This window comes from Panthera onca, chromosome C2 (genome assembly GCF_046562875.1).
Source record: "Panthera onca isolate mPanOnc1 chromosome C2, mPanOnc1 haplotype 2, whole genome shotgun sequence".
NCBI classification, from domain to species: Eukaryota; Metazoa; Chordata; class Mammalia; order Carnivora; family Felidae; genus Panthera; species Panthera onca.
In genome coordinates this window covers 61,197,361-61,220,972 of record NC_138347.1, presented here as the reverse complement: position 1 = coordinate 61,220,972, position 23,612 = coordinate 61,197,361, and the positions used below count along the sequence as shown (strand labels likewise).

Below are 23,612 nucleotides of genomic sequence, written 5' to 3'. Positions count from 1 at the left end.
GACTAAACAATGGGTTGTAAATGTTTAGAGTTGCAAAACAGCAAAGTTTAATATACAAAATTCAGCTTCTTTAAGCCTAAATTTCTTTATCTGTAAATGGATATAGACCTAGTGTCTGTCTCATAGGTTGGTCAAGCTGTTCATTCTTTCATTTGGTAAATATTCATTGATCTTTGTATGTGGCAGACACTCATTGTGAAATTGGGAATACGGTGAAAAATACAGTGTCTGCCCTTATGGCACTTCCATTCTAGTGGGGGAGACAATAGATAAATTAAAATTACTTTTATAATATATCATGTAATGGCCAAATTAGTTTTCTCCAAATTAAATTTCCCGACCTCATTTCTACAATCTGAACATTTTTTCCCTATTCTTTGTTATCCTCTGTTTATCCATGATGAATGGTTCTGATCTCATTCCTCCTAAAAGATTCTAATTTTCAGTGCCTCTTCTAAAGTTTGATGTTGCAGAATAACTGTATTACTCATGTATCCTGACTATGACAGGGATATCACTTTCCTTTTCTCTATCCCATTTATCAGTACAGCTTAAACTCAGGTTTGTTTTAGTTTACTAGTATACTTTGTTACTTGGTTCTTTGTTTTCCCTTCATAAAATATTACTTATGCATATTAAATATCCAATCAATTAACCTTAGATCTTTCTCATTTTAATATGTTGTTGTTGTTGCATTTTTGTTTTTTGTTTTTTTTGTTTGTTTGTTTTTACTGTAGATGCACTAGCTGATAGGATTGGCTTATGTTCATGTATGCGTTTCCATTAGTAAAACTGCTTTTGAGACTTTGAATGGCTGAATCTCTGTGGAGATTATTAGTTAATATGACATCAAGGTCATCATTGAAATTTTATAGCAAATTTGGAGGGATAGCTTTCCGAGGACGTAAAATATCAAGTTCAATTTTTAATAGGAGAGTTGTTTCTAGTTAATTTTTTTTATATTCAAACTCACTAAATTGGCTTTAAAGGCACCTCAACATCCTGCCTGCTTGACTGCTCCCAGTCTCAGCTTTGATTCTATACTATCATATACGTTTGGATGGAAATCAATGTAAAAGTGACTCATCCATTTGTTTGACATCCCTGGCTCCAAATCTGAGTAGGACCCTATAATCATAGCTTTCTTGCTGAGACAGGAAACATAAAGCCATGTTCTAATGTCAGTGCATTAGGTACTGTGCACCAGTTCGAGCTATATTGGACATGTTAGCCTCTGGTCCCTTTTTTCTTCCATCCATTTACTTTTCATCCTCTGGATTATCTTCCCTTATGCAAATCTCTTTTATCTCATTCATTGTTTTAGGGATAACGCCTGTGCTTTATCTTTGAATTTTTCCTAACTCATCAGTACTTACCAACATATTGTACACAGCGGATCTTTGCAAAATCTCTGATAATGAAGAATAAACAAATACATGGGATAAAAACTATTTGGTATTAGTTTTTTTATTTATAAAAACATAAGTGTAAAAACCTTTAATTGTGTAAATTAAGAAATCCTAATAATACTGTAATAAATACCCTGGTCTACATCTAAGCCCTGTACACACAGTGACTTAAATTGTGTATTCGTGCCACACTTTACTATGTACTTGTACTGCACATACACAAATGAATGTGTTAGCCTTTATTTTTCTTTTGAAAACTGTAGATATTAGTTGACATACACAAACTCAGCTATATACTTCTCATGACTGGTCATAAATATGCTATGGAAATGTAAATTGTTTCCTTGAAGATTTTTAATTTTAAGTATTTTCTTTTTACAGTCACACAAAAAGAAGTATTAAGAATTGCCCTTTGAGACTCTGAAGGCTGAAGGTAATGTCCAGTGCTATTTTCTTGAATGGGTTTTATCTTCTTGAAAAGTTTCGTAATATTTAAGGTCTTGGGTTTACTATATCAGGTCTTTCCTTTATTGCCCCTTAACACATTAAATATCTTTTTCTATGTCTACCTAAAAATAAACTAAAATTATAAGTCAAAAAAGAAGAACGCTTGTGTTATCTCAGAATGTCTCAGCCTAATTGGGTGTTGCTATACCTCTTCTTCCTTCTCTGTGAGAATGTATGATGGCCCTTCCCTGGTTTTGAAATCAGTTGGGAACTCTTCTGATTTTTTACCTTGCCCTTTTCTTAAATAGATTGGCTCAAACCCAAGAAGTCAGCACCCATTCCTCCTCAGGAAGAGCTTTACAACTAACTATAAGTGATAAAATGCATTTGTTGCGGGCAACAAAACTGTACGGGAAACCATGCAGATGAGATTTAGTGGCTGCTCATAGCCAGAAGTCCAGAATTTCAGGCAAGAAGTTTACAATAGACTTGTGTTGCTGCATTGTGTGTAAAGAGCTCATAGGGATTGAAGAAGGTTTCTGAGACAAGAGGGGGCTGTAATTACTTTGCTTCTTACATGCATGGTTAGATCTTCCAGCGAGAATAACATGGTAGGGTAATTTATTATAGAAGAGTAAATCACGGATTACATTGGAGGGGGATGGGGCGCTGCAATCCAACCATCAGTTTTGTGAATACATACACTTAAGCATGTGTGATAGCTTGTTTTTAATTTCTTTACACCAGTGCACACCTCAAACATTCCGTTTAGCAGTGGGATATGCAAATTGTTCCAAATGCAGCAGCAGTACTTTCACCTGAATGTCAAAACTGTCAGAGAGCTTTAAATCAAATCTTTATAACATTTTTAAAAACCAGCCAGCCCCAAGATTGAGGCACCAAACTCACTGCAAAGACTTGATTCCCATACTTTCAAAATGCTCCAGTATGTCAACAGGGTAATGTCAAAGTTCTAATTCACCTGCTTTCTAATTTTAACCTTTTAAGGATTTTATTTTATTTGGCTTAATTACGATATTTTCTACAAATTAATGATAAATGCCTTGATTAATAAAACCAAATGTCACAGAAAATGACAACTTGATGAAAAATTAATACTCGGCAATATTTTAAGTTACAGAAATATGAAACATGTACTCTTAAACCTCGTACTTCATCAGCCTTTTTTGAAGGTGGGTAGCAGCAGTATTCTTGCACATAAGTTTCTACAGCCACATGTGTAGATGCATTTTGGCAATATAATTGTCAGCTGTTGTTTTTACTAGTAGCTGTTATAGATAGAAATATATTCTGAATTTTCAATCTCTCATTTTCCTCATAATATTATTTATTTTTATTTCACAAAATCAAGGTAAACTATTTTAGGTTAGTTACAGAGGTGAAGCTACCATATTAAGCATCCAAACAGCAATGTGTGTGTGTGTGTGTGTGTGTGTGTGTGTATTTTAAGAGATCTCATGGTATAAGATGTAGTCATTGGTGATTGGATATCTGTTAGACTATTAATTCATTTGGTTATGAACATTTCAGCTGTAATATTTAGAAATTATTCAGTAAGAATATTATATACGAAGGGAGAGCACCTCTGTTTCAGAGGGAAATAGATTTTAATATAGGGATTTACTTTTTTTCAATATTTTTATTCCTGAGGTTTCATTAAAAGACCTGAATGCCAATAAAGAGTTTTAATTTGCCTTTTTTCCTATAAACTGTCAGATTAAAAAAAAAACAAAACTAAAGAACAAGAAATATGACTGTTTTTCTTCTTTTACTGGAGATCATGGAGCTAAAAGATTTTTAAAGATTCCGTGTATTTTTCCATCTTCACAAACGTCAGGATGACTTCTGGATATGAATACTTAAATATTCGATTAAATGTTATGCAGAAATGGTACTACACAGGAATTATAGTCTGTGTTGGTTTTTTATTCATATTTCACAGATGAAGCTGCCAGCCAAATGAGGGAAGGCACAATGACCTCTTCTGTGTTGTGCTTTTGTTTGGTTTGGTTGTTCAGGGATAAAAAAAAAACCCACATAATACACTGTCAGTGAAATGGACACACTTTGACCATCTGTTCACATAACGACATGATGGTCATACCTATCAACAGAAATTTCTGCCAACTAATGTTAAAATCGCTTTTTGGGGATAATATGTTGGGAATTTCTACATAGGTGTTTCAGGCCTGTTGCTTTGCAAAGGAAGATAAATAGACATAAATGTTGGTCAGCATCTTTTCCTAAGGGAAAACATTCTTGCATGGAGATTTCTAGTACTGTTTAAAATTGGAGATGGATTGTGCTGAATCTTCCTCTAGCTGGATATAGGTTTTATTGTTTTTGTGTATTGCCTGGTTCCAGACATCCAGTCTGTACTGGCAAAGCTGCTTGATGAGTAGAGGCCACCAACATCGTTGCCCTGACTGCTTACATACCTGCCATGAATAATAGATTTGTCAGCTAGTTAATCACTGCATTGTAACTGTCTCTGTTCCTTCTTAGCAGATCACTGCCCAGAGAAGTTTAAGTTCCCCTGTAACACAAAGCTTCTATTATGTGTCTATACCTGCATTTATTTGTATACCAAACATCTATTCTTCTTTTTGCAAATACTGATAAATAAGACATGTCACACTTTGTTGACAATTCTTAAATTACATGTTAAACAACATACTTTTCCCCCTTACTATATTCATCTACCTTTCACCAATTTACTTCCATGCATGTACCAATTAACTTTTATTCATTAGTAATGGGATTTGGTCAAGGAAATACTAACAGCTACCTCACAATTCACAGTTTTATAAGTTTCTCATTGAGATTCTAATTATTTGGGGTGAGTACTATAAGAGAATGTCATCCTTTCCCCAAAAATGTTTATGAACAAAGGAGATAGACTAAAACCCAAAATAATCTTAAAAGGCTCTTGCTTGATGTTGCATTGTTTCTAGAAATGAGAACAATTGACCTAATGTTATACAGTTAGAATCTTTAATTTCAGGGAGTTGGAGTTGATAATTTAAACTTGATGCTGGTGTTAACGCATATAATGATCATCTAATGTTCTTTGAAGAATTTTATGGAATATTAAATCTGTTAGACTGTCTCTTATCCTACAGAAAAAAAACCCTGAAAATAAATATATTTCCTAATGGAGTTAAAATACATAAATTTCCAGTTTCAGTATTTATAATTTGACCATATCTTCTCTCTAAATGACTTTTAGCCCCTTTGGAAATTGTGTTCTCTCCTTTAAGTTTACTCTGCTTTATTCTGCAAGCTCAAGTAATTTGAGACCTTACTGGTTTGAAAAGATTAAGGCAGCTTCCAGAGTAGCCTACTATATAACCTAAGTACCAGTTCCTCTGAATAGGATTCATTTACCTTCATTTCCCTTGCAAGCTTGTATTTATTAATGAATAAACTACACTCATGAAACACACTGCTAAATAGATCAGTCAAAAGATACCAAGAAAAACCGTGAACATTGTCCAAGATATGTAGGGGATTTGTGTTTCTTGCCTAAATGATGATTTCATTCTTCCTCCCTATCTACCATCCCCCCTAATATCCAGGTCTCTCTTTGTATCCTTTAGTGATGACAAGATGTTTTTTATTCCTCTAATGAAGTGGGAAGCAGATTAACATGCTTTCTTCTTGGGAATTAGATTACTTATTGTAGTAGTGCTCAACATATCTTTGTAATACTCCCCAACCCCTACCCACAACTAATTAGTGACTTTCAGAATTAGGGAAAATCTTGGTTGTGTGGTGGCTCTATATTTACCAGTGATCAAGGAAGTGTTACTAATACACTTGTCAGTATTAAAAAAGAATTAAGTAAATAAAGGGCCAGATGGTCGAGCCCAGGACCTATCAAGAACCCAGTATGTGTGGGCTGGTCCAACGGAATGACAGAAGCACATTACCAGGCTAAGTGGAATCAGAGTTAGGCTTTCACTTATAAGAAAAAGGACGTTTTTCAAGTGTGTTTTCTTATGATATAGTGATTTGCATGTTTAGACCTCATTTGTAGTAGTAACATTTGACAGTATATACTTCCCTGTACATCAAGAGCCAGGAATGTTTACATACATCAGAAAAGACTCTGGGAATAGGACATAGTGGCATCAAAGTAAAGCAATTACCATGTAAGCACTTTTGCTGGTCCAGAGAAGAATCCTGCTTTGTTCTCTCATGCAAACCTATGTGTTTACTATTATAACTTACTTATTACATTTTTATTTTAATTGAATATTTATTTCCTCCAATAGACTGTATGGCTTATGATATAAGGAACCTGGTTATGTGGTGGTTTTTATAGTGTATGACCAGATGAGGATCAAATAAATATTTTCTTAGTGTTTTGTTATAATAAGAGCATTATAATAGTGGTTATAATAAGATTAATTTAAGCTGAAGAAATTGAGAAAATAAATTCCCTTCCTTTCCTATGAGTTAATTGTCTTTACATGTATGCATATATAAACATCTTGTTTCCTACTGTAATTTCCATATTTTTCATTTTCCATTTAATTTATTTTATCTTGTAACTATGTACCATTGGAAGCTGTTTTAAATCTTTTTGGTTTCTGGGACAGATAGATGGATCAGTGAATTGCTGGGTAGGTAAATTGACCAAATAGAATGTACATGCTTTTAGATTTCTCTCCCCATTGCCACACAAATAATGGAGAGAAGGTTTGCTAACCATAGGCCTCCCATCTTCCTTCTCTCCATGCCTTCTTTCCTACCTCCAGCAAATACTTATTGAATGTCTGCTCTGTGCCAGGAACATCCCAGGTGTTAGATATAACTGCCAAACAATAGAGACATAGTCCTTATTCCTGTGAGGCTTACCGTCTAATAGGAAAATATAATAAACACATAAATAAACATTACAAACATAGATATGTAATTAAGTGACTTATTTTGCTGGACTTCTCAATTCTGGTGTGGGTTAGGGAATTTATAGTGGAGAAATTATCTTCAATGACTGTCCTTATTAATAATAGTAGATCACTTCTAGATTAAAAAAATTGCACAGGCACCTGGGTGGCTTAGTTGGTTAAGCGTCCAACTTCGGCTTGGGTCATGATCTCATGGTTCATGGGTTCAAGCCCCACATCTGGCTCCGTGCTGATAACTCAGAGCCTGGCATCTGCTTTAGGTTCTGTGTCCCCCTCTGTACCCCTCGCCTGCTCATGCTCTCTCTCCCTCTCTCTCAAAAATAAATACACATTTAAAAAATTTTTTTTAAAAATGCAGGTTGGCCAAATTGTTTCAGATTATGTTTTATGGGATGGGTGGCCTTGGAATGAAAATAGATGAAGCAATATTTGCTTTAAAACATAAATAAAACGGTTTTGTAAACCAGGCTTAATATATATGATGTAGGTGTTTTCAAATCTCAGGTTGAAAAATCATGGAAATTTCTAGTATTTTTTAAATTACAAAATATTATTTCTTATAAAGATTGTTTATTAATAGTCCAGAGTTTACCTGTTAATTGGGTTATAGTAATGGTGATAAAATAGTAGCTGATCGAAATGTATATTTTTCCTTACTCTCTTTGGACATGTGTGTGGAATATTTTTGTCTTCTGATCAGATTGTTCATTATGCTCGCTTTGGATGTGTGTACTGTTTGGCCTTCAAGCCTTGCATGCTCATTCAAAGGCATTCCAAGTCATTATGCTGGACTTCAGCCTTGTTCAGTAAAAAGGCCATTTCCTCCATCAGCTGTCCACTTGGACATACATCCTTTTTACTCTCAAAAAGATTTTATATGCATTCAGAGTATATTAGATGGATTTGTCAAATTACTCACAGATAATCAGTTTTTTAAAGTTATAATTTGAGCTATGACCTCTCAAACTGTGAATTATAAGGTTTGACCCTTTGGTTCACTGTTTGACACAGCAGCCATTAATTATAGTTTTTAAAGGACATTTTATTTCAGTTAGAATTTGTGTTATGAAAACAGTTTAAGTATTTTTTCTTTAACTTTCAGGAATAAATGCTGACATGTAAATGTATGTGTATGTGTTTACATATATATTTATTTATTGTATTTATATAATATATAATAATATATATTTATATATTTAATTTATAATATAAATATATATTTATATTTGAATATGCTATAATATATTGCATAAGCATGCTATAATCAAGTGTATTTATGCATATTTCTACAAGTACATTAAGTCTGTTATACATACCCATAAAGATTTTTCTATAATAACCTGTGAGTTAACACAAAGATCAGACTCATTTTATATAACTCTGGTATCAGGAGGAGACTGACTTTTTATTTATGTATGTTTATCACGGTGATGGAGACCTTTTTATTATTTGAATCTAGGCTTTTTTCTTTTCCTTAAGCAAGGGTACAGAAGTGGGTACCTACCTATGAGTGGCCAGTGTCTGACAGTAACTTGAAAGTCCTCTAGATGGTTCAAAGTAGCTTGATGGAGAAGAATATAAACTAGTCAGGTGGTTTTCACAGATGTGCATAGCTCAGAGTACTGAGATTTTCTGAAAAGGACATAGCAGAAAGGTCTGTTTAGCTAAGTGTAGAGAGACATCCAGATGTATGGATCTTTTTCTGATTAAGTATATAGCTTAGAATGTATTCTTTTTCTTTTAGACCCATGAGTTTGTGATTTTTAAGGAAATGTTTACCTCTTTTTTTTTCTGAAAGCAAAAGTAAAGGCAGTATATACCAACTAAATGTAGAATTTTTAAGAGGTAAAAAATTTATGAAACTAATTCAAAGCAAATTTTTATTTCACTAAGTACATTTGATCATTTTCAGATTTCTCAGGGATATGAATACCAGCTTTTCTCCCCACTAGCTTCGATTAATATATAATCAAACAATCTTTTAGATGGACACATTTTAGGAATTTTATTTTCCCATAGCAAATCATTCATTTTTTGAACTCAATCTAAGGGCTTATAAACACATTATAGGAGTTATTAAATTTGAAAATAGTTTTTAGAGATCAGTAGACTGAGAAAATTTCAGTTTAATTTTCAAGTTTTATACTGACCTCACCATTGTTTGATAAAGATTCACTTTTTCCTATTCTTCATATTACTTAAAAGCTAGTACAGGATGACATTAAAAATTATTTTTAATTAGGTCCCAGTCCACTTTTTGAGCCCCTAACTTCTAAAGTCCTCTCCTGCTTTTCATACCTTGCCTCACCTTCTTTCCCTAAGCACATAACTCTTTCTGCCCACACTGCACTGTTTGCTGTCTTAACACGCTATGTTCTGTCATGTTTTATGCCTTTGTTCTTACAGTTCAGTCAGCCTGCTGTGGCCTTTCATGTGGCCCACAAAATGCTGTCTTTACCCTCTAATACAGAGTCAACACATACTTTCTCAGTGTTTCCTTCACATTTGCTCACATAAGTATAACACTTCTAACACTGTCTCATAGTTAGTTTTTAGTGATGCCTGTCTCCTGTCTCAGATGATAAGCTTCTTGAGGGAAGGGAATATGCCTTCTTCATTTTTGTGTTTATCTCAGACCAGGTATTCAATAAATTTTTCTTAAATTGATTTGTCTATCAAGGGAATCAGAGAAACTATATTATCAGTTGTACTCAGAATTTATCTACAACAAAAACATAGCAAAAAGGGATCCTTTAAAAAATATGTGTACTAAGTTTCCTTTGTGTCACTGCATGATTTCCTTTAGGTCTGAGTACTTGTTTTGGTGTTTATTTCTATAGCTCAGTAAGGAAATAAATGTTGTGTTCTATATGCTGGTATGCCTACAGGCATAAAGTTAAGTACAACTTTAAGACAAAAAACATTTATTAGGAAAAAAAAAAGAGGAACAAACCAGTGACTTGTCAAGGCAGTTTCAGATCTTCACATGTGAAATAACATGAAGTCTTAAGAGTGTTTAATGCTCTATGATTTTATAGTAACCATTATTGATGATTGTACTTAGTTTGAAACAGCTTTGTATATGTATAGACTTACCCAGGACCTGAAATTTAGGCAATATTAGCCTCTCAAATGGATCTGTTTGGAAAGCATTATAAAATAATAGCTCCCTGCCCAAAGAAAGATGCTGCTGTATTCAGGCTGCACTCATTTAATGGTGTCTCAGCTGAAACAGGTGCCTTACTTGCTTTGTTCTCTAGAAGCAGCTTTATAGATTTAAGCACTGAGTATACAGTACACAGTGGCACTATTAACAAATCAGAATGAGGCCAAGGGAAAACTCATCTAGGATCCACACACCTAAATGCAGTTAGTAAACAGAGACACTAACTCTCATTAAGCGTAATTAAACCTAATATTGACTGTAAACTGTTACTTACCTTAAACTTCTCTGTAGAGAGTGTGGAAAGGGATTAACCTAGCAGATTGGGACATTAATTACTACCTCTTTCACATTAAAGTTACCACCAAGAAGGGCTATATTCATAAATAAAACATAGAAGGGATTGAGAGACTGAAAATATGTAAATTTACTTTATAAAAAGGAAAGAAAAGCCTAAATTAAAAAAAAAATAAGTGAGCTGTGAGCGATGCCAGCCCCAGCAAAATGGAACTCTGGCTAATTACTACAAAAAAATAGGCTGAAATAATCACAGAAATGTGTCCTTGCCTTCTGACTGACAGAATCTGCTTCACAGGAGACTCCAGTTCAGCTGAGTCCTCTCTTTTTCATACGTAGCTCCCTCCACTGCTGAATCTAATGTAGGGTTTGAGGAGTCGATGAAGGGACTTGGGAGAAATAGAATTTCTTTCATACCCACCCCCCCAGTCATTTATAGCCCTTTACTTATGAAATTGATTATAATGATTATATAAATGTTGTTTGATTTGTCAGCAAGAAGGCATAGTGCTGTTTTTTGTTCAGTCAAAATGGTCTGGTAACTGGTCTCCTGCTACTATTTAATAATCTCCTTCTTGGGTGCAATCTAAAGAGTATGTTGTGAAGGATATAAAAATGTCAGCTAAATTTAAGATCGACTGTTAAGTTTTTATATTATGCTGCTGCCCCAAGAGGGGAGGCCAGGATCTGGGAGATAAGAATTTAAAGAGAAAAGCAAAGTAATGACAATACAAACTTATCTACCAGCCTCAGAATTGTCTTCAAAATCTGTCAGCCTGTCTTGCTTGCTGTGAACGTATTCTGTTTTCAAATACCTCTTTCCTATTTCCTTTCCAATAAGGAACCATACTCTGTACTCATTTCTGGACTTTCTTATTACTTCACCAGGGTGCATTTCTAATTCATGGAACTGAGTCTGACCTAAAACCTTTCTTATGGTTGTAGAATTAAACCATAGTTTAGGTTTAACATATTAGGCTCCTAGTTAGGTCTTAGTGCTGTCATGCTAAATTTTATCTTTCAGGAGCTCATGAGCACCAGAGCAATATAGTTGTTGTGCATGTGGAAAAGGGAGCCTAGAGCATGTATTAAGCCCGGAGCATGTATTCATTTTTTTTTTTTTTTAGAGGATGTGAGGTTTAATTTTAGAATAAAACCCTTAATTTTTTCCCCTGAATTTAAAGCTAGTTTCACAGCTCACGAGATGAACTAATGAAACAGAAATAATTAATGGACGAAACTCTATCCTTCATTTCCCCCATTGAACAAAAATTCACAAACTGGTTGGATGACAGAGGATGAACAAAAACAGTGAGAGTAAGAGTACTTCTATCCTCTGTTCTTGTAACAATCGTGACATTACGAAATAACCATAACAATGGCACTCTTATTAATCAGACATATTTATACAGAATTAGTGTTGGCTTCTGCTCTATATTACCTTTAGTTTTACATGAACTTTTATTATCTGTGCATATCAAAAGAGACATGGTGAATGAACAAAGAAGCCCTGTTATGAGACAAGTATTATTTGACATTTTGGGAAGCTCTTATTATAGGGTTTCCTCCTAAGTGAGAACAACGGGAAGGTTGTCATTAGTTGCACTATTACAGACATTCTGGATTGTTAAAAACAGAAATGGAGCCCACTTTTTTCCTTGAAGAGGATTCATCAATTAGAACAATTCCAATGATCCAAGACTTCTGTGACTTTCCCCCCACACCCAGTCTTTCTCATTTCATCATGTGAAACAGTGAGCCTATAGGCATCTCTTAAGATCATTGTTTTCTCTTTGTTTACAGAGCTAGTTAGCTGTATGGTTCTCTTATTTTTTTTTTTAAGATGCATAATCATTTTAGATTTCTGGAAAATCTCTGATTAAACCAAAATGCAGAAGTCTTGCAAGGTCGATAGCCCTACTGCAAACCGGATGCCTTTTATTTTCCATCCTAATAGAGAGAAGCTCTGAGTAAGTTCTTTTGAGGCCTTCTTTCCTGGCTTATGACAGGTCTGACTGGGAATTATGGTGAAAAAAGCATGATTATGAGTAATATTGAATCTCCTCTTAAAATCATTGGGCCTGGACTTTTATATTGACCAGTGGTCATGTTTTTGTTTTTGTTTTTGTTTTTTTGTTTTTTCTACAGCTTGGGATAAAATTTGAAGTCCAAAGAATAAAAATAACACTGTTGAAAAGAGAATGGGTGAGTCACTACAGTTGCAATGCATCAGCCGCCTGAATAAGAACAGTGATTCTCAAAGTGGAGGGAGTAGAGGTGGAATCACCACCTGTGGGGTCTTTTCAAATGAACCCCCCTCAGGTTGACAATTATTGGTGTAGACAATTGTCTAAGAGCCAAGATACTAGAAATTGATAATTTAGCTGCTATCATTCCTTTGAAGTTTAAATAGAGAGAACAGAATAAAGATTTTTTTATTGCAGTATTTCCCTGTACCCTCTGTTATATCTTCCTATCTTATGTTAACAGACACTGAGTTTGGGGGTTCAGTGAAAAAAAACAACAAACCCCCTAATAACATATAAATGTTAAGGAAGACAAAGGGGCTGCTAATTTTGGGGTTTAAACACCTGTAAAAGCAACAGGTGCCTGGGTGGCTCAGTCAGTCAAGCATCTGACTCATGGTTCATGAGTTCAAGCCCTGCATTGGGCTCTGTGCTGATAGCATGGAGCCTGCTTGGGATTCTCTCTCTCCCTCTATGTGTGTGTGTGTGTCTCTCTCACTCTCAAAAAAATATAAACATTAAAAAAAATGAACACTTGTAAAAGAACGCCAAGTTTTCTGAATGAGACACACACACACACACACACACACACACACACACACACAATCATTAAACTCTTTTTAATCACTCATCTATCCTGCACAGCAATAAGAAAGGACGAAACTGTTTTGTACCATAAAACACTTAAACTGAATCCTTTTGAAAAAGGATTTGTTTTTAATTTCTAATTATTTATATTATACAGTTTAAATAGGATGCTAGAAGGATAGGCAAAGTGATTTAATTTGTGGCTATTCTACTACCTCTAAGCAGGAGGATACTTAAAACCTATTTAAAACAGGAGAGATCATCCTTGTGTGGAATCAGGATATTCCTTGGCTGTGAATTCTAGGATGAAATGTTTTCTCATTATGGGGGCATTCACCAAACCCTTTATTTGACAGGATCACTCTCTATACCTTTCTTGATTTTTATAAGGCACTTATTGCCTAATCAGCACTGAAAGTGGTTCAAAGCAGTATATATTTTCACATTTCTTAAATCCCACACCAGATTATGAAGTGTGGGAGCAAGGAATGTATTATTTATAACTTCGTATCCTCGTTAGTGCTTTGGATTTTGCAGGTATGTACTGCATTTTTAGGTGATTCTTGTTTTTAATGTGGACAAGCTGAGGTCAGTGAAGAGAGTCACCAAATTGAAAGGTAATTCAGTGAACTTTTTTTTATATCAGAATATGATTCATCCTAATTTTCAAATACATAAAATTTTCAAGGAAATAAGTTCACCTGTGACTCCCAAATCACTAGTTTCCCCTAGTAGCCAATTATGTATATCCCACCTATGACCTCATCTAAAGCTAGTATACTCTGGGTTTGTACTATGTCTTTAGTAACAAATCCATCCTTTCATTCACTTAAAAACATTTATTAATACTAACTATTTGTGAAGCATACAGATGAAAATATAGGGTGGCTGCTCTCAAGAGACCTGTGGGCTGCAGAGGTCTCAAATATAGTAGAATTCTGTAAGTATTAATAACTTAAGAGGGGCCTAAAAAAGTTACTATGGGAACATAGTAGGAGATCAAGGAAGAATTCATAAAGATAATACTTGAATGGAGGTATGAAAGGTGAATAGTAGTTTGATACATGAAGGTGAGGGGGGCACTGGCCGTATTGGGGAATGTTCTGGGAAAACGTAACAGTATGCAAGGAAGCCCAAAGGAATGGGAAAGCCTGACTGATTCATCTGTGTCTTAGTGTGGAAGTAAGAAGTAAGGCTAGATGGGTAATGTTGGTCAGATTAAAAAAGGCCATAAATCCTACACTAAGGAGATTGGATATCCTATCACTGTTGGTAAGTCAATGGAAGATGAATGTTAAGATGATATATTCAAGAGTGTGGAGATATAATCTATACCACATAATAATCAAATAGATACGGAAGGTGGTGGAGCAGTCATGAATGAGTCAGTTTCCTGGCTTTGTGAGTTTTAGTGTCACTTATAAAAAGATAGAAAATGCTATTAGCTACTACCTTCTCTCTTTTCCCAAATACACTCATTTCTCCAGAGATGTTTATCCTGTCTGTTTTCATTTCCTCACCAATACATTAGTCAATTCACCTTGTCTGTTTCAGAGACCTCTATCACTTCAACAAACTAACTCTTATTGAGATCTCATTGGACATTTGACCTTGTGGAAGTAGTCACACTTCCTTCTTTTTGAAATGCTTTGCACCCTCATTTTCCATGGCCTCATACTCTCCTGATATTTTCCCTATGCCCTTTATTATTCCCTGATACCTCGTTTGCAGTCTTAGTCTCCATATCCAGCTATTGAATGTTGGTAATTATCAAGGTTAGATTCAAAGCATTTCTGTTGATGCCCAGCATTTGGGGCATCTTTGTAGCCACAACACATTGAGATGTTTTTGGAGAATGTACCATAATTCTTTCAAAGTTCTTTTGGGAGGACCGCATTTCAAAGATTATGGTTAAATACATATTCTTTTATTCTTTATTACTAAGTAATGTGTAATATTCAACACATGCCCATAGGGGAACTCATATGGTAACTTTGGTTGTAATTGTATATCTTATAAAATCTTACTGATGTTTATGTTTTAACCTTGGGCAGTTGTTAATCCTCATTGAATCTTAGTGTCTTTCTTTTTTAATGTTTATTTATTTATTTTAAGGGAGAGCAAGCAAGTGAGCACTGGAAGTGCAGAGAGAGGGAGAGACAGAGAATCCCAAGCAGGTTACATGCTGTCAGCACAGAGCCGGATGTGGGACTCAAAGCCATGAACCCATGAGATCACAACCTGAGATGAAACCAAGAGTTGGGTGCTTAAACCACTGAACCACCCAGGTGCCCCAGAATCTTAGTTTCTTAATCAGTAGTATATGGGGAGCCATCCCAGCTCTTTAAGATTTCATGATGCCGTGGTTTGCTATTTTACAATCTGAAGAAGTTAGTAAAGTCTAAAGGATATTCAGATGACACTTTGAATTCCATAGTCAAAGTTTATATAAAAATGTTTGTCTTTTCCACATCTACATTTCACACATTGCTTCCTTTATTTAAGGTAATTCCATGCTTATGGAAATACATATTCTTAATTCTATGTTTGCTTAAAAATATTTTAGACAGTTTTGCCATGAAAGTTTATCAAAAACTTTTTGACAATCTGAATAGATTATGTATTCTGGTTTCTATACTTGCAGATATTCATTTAATACCACCAGAAGTCCAGGTGTGAAGTGTTCATTTAACTCCTGGGGGTAAGCTTTGTAGGTATCTTACACTTTTGTACATATTTCCCTTGTTTGTGTTTGGTTACCCACATTGCTTTTAAACCTGTTTTGTGTGATTGGTTGACATTGCCAGTGTACTTTCAGTACTCTGTGAAAATGGCCACTTTAAGTACATATTAAGTTAGATATTCACAGCACAGTTTTATTTTTGGTTGGTGCCCATTTGATGCTAATGATTGATCTAGATCTAGCTTATTAATTAATTTTAAAATGACCTTTGTATTTGTCATTATTTTGAAACTAGAATCTACTAATTTTTGTGCTCTAAATATATTTGAGGTGTGGGAATCAACTTAATGTTTTCCTACTCTGTGTGTGTGTGTGTGTGTGTGTGTGTGTGTGTGTTTACCTACATATTTTTGTTATCAATTTAGTAAAACTAATCTTTAAATTTTCCTACTTATTGGTAGTTAATTTATTACGTTGCCATACAAAAAACCAAAGAACTGAAACAACAAGAGAAAACACACTTCGTATTGGTGTTGCTGTTCCTTGCAAATGTGGCCTCATTTTCCTTACTTAGGTTCCTTACACAATATCTAATGGAGGTTTTTTTTTCTCCAATTGGATAGTTTTTACTAAACACTTGCAATGTGTAATCTACCTGGATTATCCCCTCCGGCCTTCCACTACGTGGCCTAATTTTACTCATCTGAGCAATCTTTCCATTTAAAAAATAAATGGTCTTTCTCTCATATTTCTTTGTTCATTTTATCATTTAAACATATAGTGTGATAGTCTCTATTTCCACTTTTCTCTTCCTTTGTGCTCACGTTTTTAGTCCTTGACATTTTATTGTATAAAAAAGTAATTGTTTGAACAACCTTTGTGATTTTCTGTTTTAAAAACACTCCTTTTGGGGAGTCTAGCTGGCTCATCTAGTGGAGCCTGCAACTCTTTATCTTGGGGTTATGAGTTCAAGCCCCACGTTGGACAATTTATTACAAATAAATAAATAAATACACTCCTTTAAGTTTTGCTTGTCTATCTCTAATTAATTGTCTATTAGTGTTCTTCAGAGAAAATGAGAGATCATTTCCTCTTAGGTTCTGGAAGGAAAATAGCTGAATAATTAAGAGTACATATGACTTTTAGTTTTGGGTCTCCTTAAATTATGGTTACACATAGTTTGGTTCCAAGCTAGCCAGAAATGGGAGAGTTTGTGAAAAAAAATAAGTGTAAGATTACCATCTCTGGGTTATTTATAAATTCAGACTGTTTCTCTTGATATGTTCAAAATGTCTATTATTTCAAGCTTAAAATCTATTGAATAAAGACTTGATTCTGTTCTAAATGAGAAAAATTCCCCAACTCAAGTGAAAATGTAAATATTATACTCCAATAGGAAGCTACCAGCTGATACCATCTTCATTTAAAATTTTTTGTATATTATACTATTCCCTGATTCTGTGGGTAAGGATGGCAGATGAAGCATTATGAGCTGTTTATCACTGTCACACAAAGTCAGTCACAGGAAGTAAGAAATATTTGGACTCTAAAAAATATTACAATATAAATTCTTTAGACTAGAAACCATGATTTCTCTATGGATCTTTTCTGTGGAAGATCCTCCAAGGAGTAAATACTCAGTCAACATAAATTGATGGTGAAAATACCTGAAGTTTAGCTTTGAAAGGGAGCTTTTAAAATAAGTAATCTTGGTTAGCTTTAGGGAAAATCTCTCTCCTGAAATGCTATGTATTGAAAAGCACAGATATTAGTGTGGAGGCACTCAGAGAAGAGTCCAATTTTAGTACATTGTGTGGGGAGTGACATGCGTGGAAGTCCATTAATAGCAATGCATGTTGTGTTCTTTTCATATTATTTTGCTAATGAATTTAGTATCAGATTGATGGGTGCTTGGAACAGAAGACAATTTGCAGAAGTAGTTAGAGCAGCTGTATATATCCCAGCTAAAGGCCTGCAAAGTGATCTCTATTGGACGTCAAGCTCTAGATAGAAAAGGATACTTGCAAACACTTGCTTCTCATCAAGTATGAATTGAACTAGCAACCTTTTTGTCTGTGGATTCATATTTCTTTACAGAGAGTGACATCACCTCAGGAGTAGCATTCAGAAATGTGTGGTTGCTACAATGACCTGGAAGCACTATTGTATTTTAGTGGGTAGGGCAAAGAGATGGCTTTAAGTTCTATGGTATGTGAACTGATTACTTAGGAAGGAGACTTGGCCAGCTCTCAAAGCCAGTAGCATTCCTGTAGAGAAATGCTATTTGGGCAATCAGGTATCTTTTATAGCAGTAGTTTTTAGACATTTTCATAGTAGCTATCTGAAAGAAATACAATTAAATCATAACCTAGTACACACAGATATTATATATATATATATATATGTATATATATATACATATATATATATATATATAATGAAACAAAAAATTTCACAAGACAGTATTTATTTACCCTTCCTATGCTTGATGCCTACAAATATTTTACATTCTATCCTATGCTATTTTTTCCTTTTCTTTGAAAGTCTACAACCCACTACCTTAATTTCAAGACCACTAATGGTATACCCTACAAATTGAAAAATGGTGTTGCAGAGATCTACATTTCCTGGTAAGAGCAGGATAAAGACAGAATAACTGAAGTGTTGCTCTATTGTGACTTGGTTTCCTTTTATCCTAAGCAGAGCTCAAAATTTCCATGTGTGACTATGGTCCAAATTTCGTTTTAGGAGAGGCTAGACCTGTGTGCCAACCATCCAGGTATAAAGCCTGATAGCCTCCTTTGTCCTCTGTTGTCATGACAGTGAGGGAAGAAAAACTGAGAGCACTCTTTCATTTCCCTCACAGCATTTGGATCCAAAGACTCAAAGTGGCCTCTGTGGTGCATATTAGGAACTCTGTGGTATTACATTACAGTGAACAAGATTCAGTGAGATGAGTGTGAAAGACTCTGCTCTTCCTGTCAAAGTGGGTCATCCCTAAGCTGTGGGATGGTGACTTGCCATATTGGGCCTCCTTGCCCTTGCATGTTGCTGATTGAAGAAAATGTGAAGCCAAGTAGCCTGCATGTTTTGGTGTGGTGCCCAATTTATCATGGTTGTATAAAGTTAACCAAATTCTTGGCTTCTTAGAAGATTGTCAGAATATTGGCTTTTCAGAGTACTTTTAAGGGACATAGTTACTAATGGCAAGCCTTAATTTTCTTCATGTCCTTCACCTGGAGTGCTTGTACCAATTAAATCTAGTCCACAGTTCTCAGCTGAGGGAGGGAAAGGTTAATTGGAAAAAAAAAAAAGCTTTTGTAGTGATTTTAATGTCTTCCTAGCAGAGGATGATTATTTGGCTATCCAAGATACCTACCCTGCTCTCTTAAGTCATCAGGAACTGGGCAGAACAGCATTTAGTCACACAGAGGTGAGTTGAACATGGGCAGTTTTCTGCTGTCATCCTTCTGGTTCACGTGCTATTCTCATGAGCATTTGTTCACCGGCTTGACTGAAAAAGCCAGGGTTTAGCTTCATCCTTGATTTTGTTGTGTTGATCCAGTGACAATTACAGAATGGCTTGAGCAATGAATTGGAGATTTATATTTGTAGGATCTGGTGAACCCTATGAACAGAGCTCAGGAATTTGTTTCTTGTTTCTTTTGGTCCTCAAAAGAGGACATGGATAGATATTCTGACTTTTAGTTAGAGTGTCCATGTAGGTAGAAGGAGGCACAGCTAGCCTGTCGCTGGTTTTGCCATTTAGGGACTTGCCCAGGAGTCTCTGGAGCTGGAGTTGTCAGAATTCATTCAGAGTCATGGGATGGCTCATCCTATTGTACTAGTTAGGCCGGGCTGGTGAGTGGCTGAACGCTTGACCTCTAACTTCCAGGTGACCATAGTGGCAGTAGTACTGGACCCACCTGCTCCGGTGGGATAGTTGTGGGATATGAAGCACAGTCCAAAACTCCCACTTATCTGCTACGGTAAAAGTGGTTTCCTTTGGAATGACTCTTAGCCTTTCTATAGTAAAGGAGCTTTGTCTGCAGCAATGGCAGCTGCAGGTGAAAGCACATTTTTCCCCCTTGTTCCCTAGTATTAGTCAAAGCAGGGTAGGATCTACCCAGCTTGACAAGATGTTGTTCCAGCCAGGATCCAGTATCTCTTCCTCTGGTATTTCTCCCAGGCTTCTAATAAATAGTATTTGCTGTTGAATGCACTTGAGGTGCCATAAATCCTTTACTTTGGAAGAGACTTGCAACTATTCAGCTTTCACTTTTTCTCAGCGTTTTTTTTTTTTTTTTAATGTTTATTTATTTTTGAGAGACAGAGCATGAGAGAACATGCGAGCGCGCACATGAGCAGGGGAGGGCCGAGAGAGAGAGAGAGAGAGAGAAAGAAAGACACAGAATCTGAAGTGGGCTCCAGGGTCTGAGCTGTCAGCACAGAGCCCAATGTGGGACTCAGACTCATGAACCGCGAGATCATGACCTGAGTCCAGGTCATACACTTAACCAGTTGAGCCATCCAGCCGTCCCTGTCTAAGCATATTATTGAAGCAGACTGGAACTGGCACTTCTTAAACTCACTGTTTGGGTGGGTTTGTCTTGACTCAATGGTCTCAGCCTAAAAAATACCTCTCTAAAGCAACTTTCTCAGATCATTCTAAAGTAAGACCCTCTTATTAATCCATACCGCAGTACCATGGTTACTTCCTCCGTAACATATATGGCCCAGGAAACTGTAAGAGAGTGTGAATGTGTATCAATAATTGCATTTACATTTAGTATAACTATTGACATGTTTGAATTTATGTCTATCCTCTTATATTTTGTTTGCTGTTTTTTTCCCTCTCTTTTCCATTCTTCCATTTCCCATTTCCTGCTTTGTTTCAGGTTACTTGAATGTTTTTTTAGTATTCCACTGTAAGTTATTAATTATGCTTTTGACTATCTTTGTGTAGTTTTTTAGGGATTCTAAGGTTGTAAGGTTTACAATATACATACTTAACTTTTCGTAGTCTTCTTAGAATCAGTATTTTATCACTTCAAGTAGAATGTAGAAATCATGCCACCATATAAGTTTGTTTACTCTCCCAGTTTTGCAGTTATTGTACTCTATTATATCTACATATATTGAAGCCCCATCAGATAATGTTACACTTTTCACTTTCAACTGCTAAGCATATTTTAAAGAACTCAAGCAGAGAACAATTTTGTTGTTTTTATTGATATGTTTATCATTTCTATTGCTTTCTCTTTATTCTTCTTGTATAAAGTTTCTTCGTAGTATAATTTTCCTTCTGTCTGGAAAACTTCCTTTAGTAACTCTTTTAGAACAGGTCTCCTGGCAACACATTTTCTTAGGTTTTTTGTTTTTTTTTTTTTCAACTGACAGTGTCTTTATTTTGCTTCATTCTGAAAAGATATTTTTATTGGATATAGATTCTATGTTGACATTTTCTTCTTCTCAGCACTTTTAAAAAGTTGTATCAGTTCCTTCTGGCTTCTAGGGCTTCTAATGAAAAATCCACAGCCCTATGAATTGTTAATCCCCCATAAGTGACATGTGATTTCTTCTGAATGATTTCAAGATATTTTTTCTGATCTTCAGTTTCTATACTTTAATATTCAGATAAATTGAAATGATGTATTGGGTGTGGATTATTTTTGTTATTATCCTATTTGAGCTTACTATACTTGAATCTGTAGTTTTATCTATTTCACTAAATTTGGAAGTTTCCAAATATTTTTCAAATATTTTTTTCAGCACTGTACCCTTTTTCTCCTTTCCTTCTGATACTCTAATGACAGGAATGCTAGACTTCTTGTCACTGTCCTATAGGTCTCTGAATCTTGTTAATTTTTTTTCCTCTTTATTGTTCATATTAGATCGTTTCAGTTGATCTATCCTAAAGTTCAAAGACTCTTTTTCTGTCATCTTCATTTTGCAATTGAGAGAGCATCTGTGATCTTTTTCTTGTTGTTTATTTTTCTGTTTCAAGACTGTTCCTTGTTCAAGCATTTTTGTAATAGCTAATTTAAAGTCTTTGTCAGATAATTTCAACATTTGTATTATTTCAGTGTTTGTGACTGTTAGTTATCTTTTCTCATGTGAGTTGAGATTTTCCTGGTTTTTCATTTGCCCAGAAATTTTTATTTCACTTTAATCTGGACATTTTAAATACTATGAGATTTTGAGTTTTGTTTAAATTCTATGGAGAATGTTGATAATTTTGTTTTAGCAGGCAATTGTAGTTAGGTTCAGGTCACAAGTTACAGGCTGTATATTCTATAGTTGGAATGCTAGTTTTATTTTCAGATTTGTCCTGTGTATGTATCAGAGGCCAGTCTTGGACCTAGGCACAGCCCTATGTGTTAATTTAGTTCATAATTTCTTTTGTATGCTGACTAAAGTCAGATACATATATGTGCAGCTTGGGGATGAGCCCAGAATTTCATAACAATTTTATGGGATTACCTTTCTGAGCCCTTTTCTTTCCATGATATTGATGGTATTTTTCATTTCCCTGCAGTTGCCTTTTTTGGCCCTCCAGGTAGCAAGCTGTGGCTTTATTTACTGTACTCTCATGCCTATTTCTGTAACTGCCTATGTTCAAGGCCAAGTGGTGAGAGCACAGAGAGAGCAAAATAAATGCAGTGGGAGTTCACCAAACCCTCATGGGACCACAATTATTTTTTAAGCTAATTTCTTAATTGTCTAATTGCCATATATTTTTTAAAGTGCAAAAATTATAAGTATACATTTAGGTGAGTTTTCAGGAAGTGAATATACCCATGTAAGCAGTGCCCAGACCAACAAGCAAAGCATTACCAGACCACAGAGGTCTGCTCTTTTCCCTTCCTACTCTCCAAGAGTAACCACTATCATGACTTTTAATACAATAAATTAGCTTTGATTGTTTTTGAACAATATATGTGGCATATTTTTTCTTTTGCTTATGTTTATGAGATTCATTCCTGTTGTGTTGCATCTGTGTTTAGCTGCAGATTTTTTTTTAAACATCTCATTTATTTTTGATAGAGAGAGAGAGGGAGAGAGAATGAGCGGGGGAGGGGCAGAGGGAGGAGGAACAGAGGAACTGAAGTGGGCTCTGCACTGACAGCAAAGAGCGAGATGCAGGGCTTGAACTTATGAACCGTGAGATCATGACCTGAGCTGAAGTCAGACGCTTAACCGACTGAGCCACTCAGGTGCCCCTCAGCTGCAGATTTTTAAAAAACTTTTCATTGCTTTATGATATTCTTGTGTATGAATACATTAAAATTCATTTAAGGCTCTTCTGCTGTAGACAGAAATTTGGGTTATTTCCAACCTAGAATCATTGTGAATAGGGGTTATCATATGCACATTCTTGTGTATCTTGTCTAAGTATTTCTGTTTGATGTATACTAAAGAGTCACATTGCTGATATGCCTGTGTTCAGCTTTAGTGGATATTGCGAAGTAGTTTCCAAAGTTATACCAATTTCTACTCACGGTATCAGTATGAGAGTCCCACTTGCTCTAATCCTTGACAATACTTAGTATGATCTGTCTTTTTCATTTTAGCTTTTCTGGTATGTGTGACATGGCAGACATTATGACATTATGTTTATGACATTAGTTTTCATTTCTTTAATGACTAGTGAAGGTTAAGCATCTTTTCATGTGTTTATTTTCCAGTTAGTATCCTCTTTTGTAATGTACATTATGACATTCATTGCCCATTTTACAGTTGGGCTTGTTACTGTTTCTGGTGGTGTTTCTTTATATAATCTGGATGTATGTCTTTGTCAGGTATACATACTGCAATATCTTCTCTTACTCTAAGCTTTGTCTT

At 35.2% G+C, this 23,612-nt stretch overlaps 1 protein-coding gene across 41 annotated transcripts in view; it reads left to right on the top strand.

The window, feature by feature from the left end:
• The window catches only part of ZBTB20 (zinc finger and BTB domain containing 20), a 785,665-nt gene that overhangs the window by 148,611 nt on the left and 613,442 nt on the right, over positions 1-23,612 (top strand). For 26 of the 41 annotated variants that reach the window (XM_078453036.2, XM_060640810.3, XM_060640799.3 and 23 more), the window contains one exon: positions 1,791-1,842. The gene's annotated coding sequence lies outside the window, so the exon portion shown is untranslated. Of the gene's footprint in view, positions 1-1,790; positions 1,853-12,398; positions 12,456-15,728; positions 15,795-23,612 lie in introns of all 41 variants that reach the window. The other 15 variants (XM_060640784.3, XM_060640803.3, XM_060640785.3 and 12 more) reach the window with 5 other exon arrangements.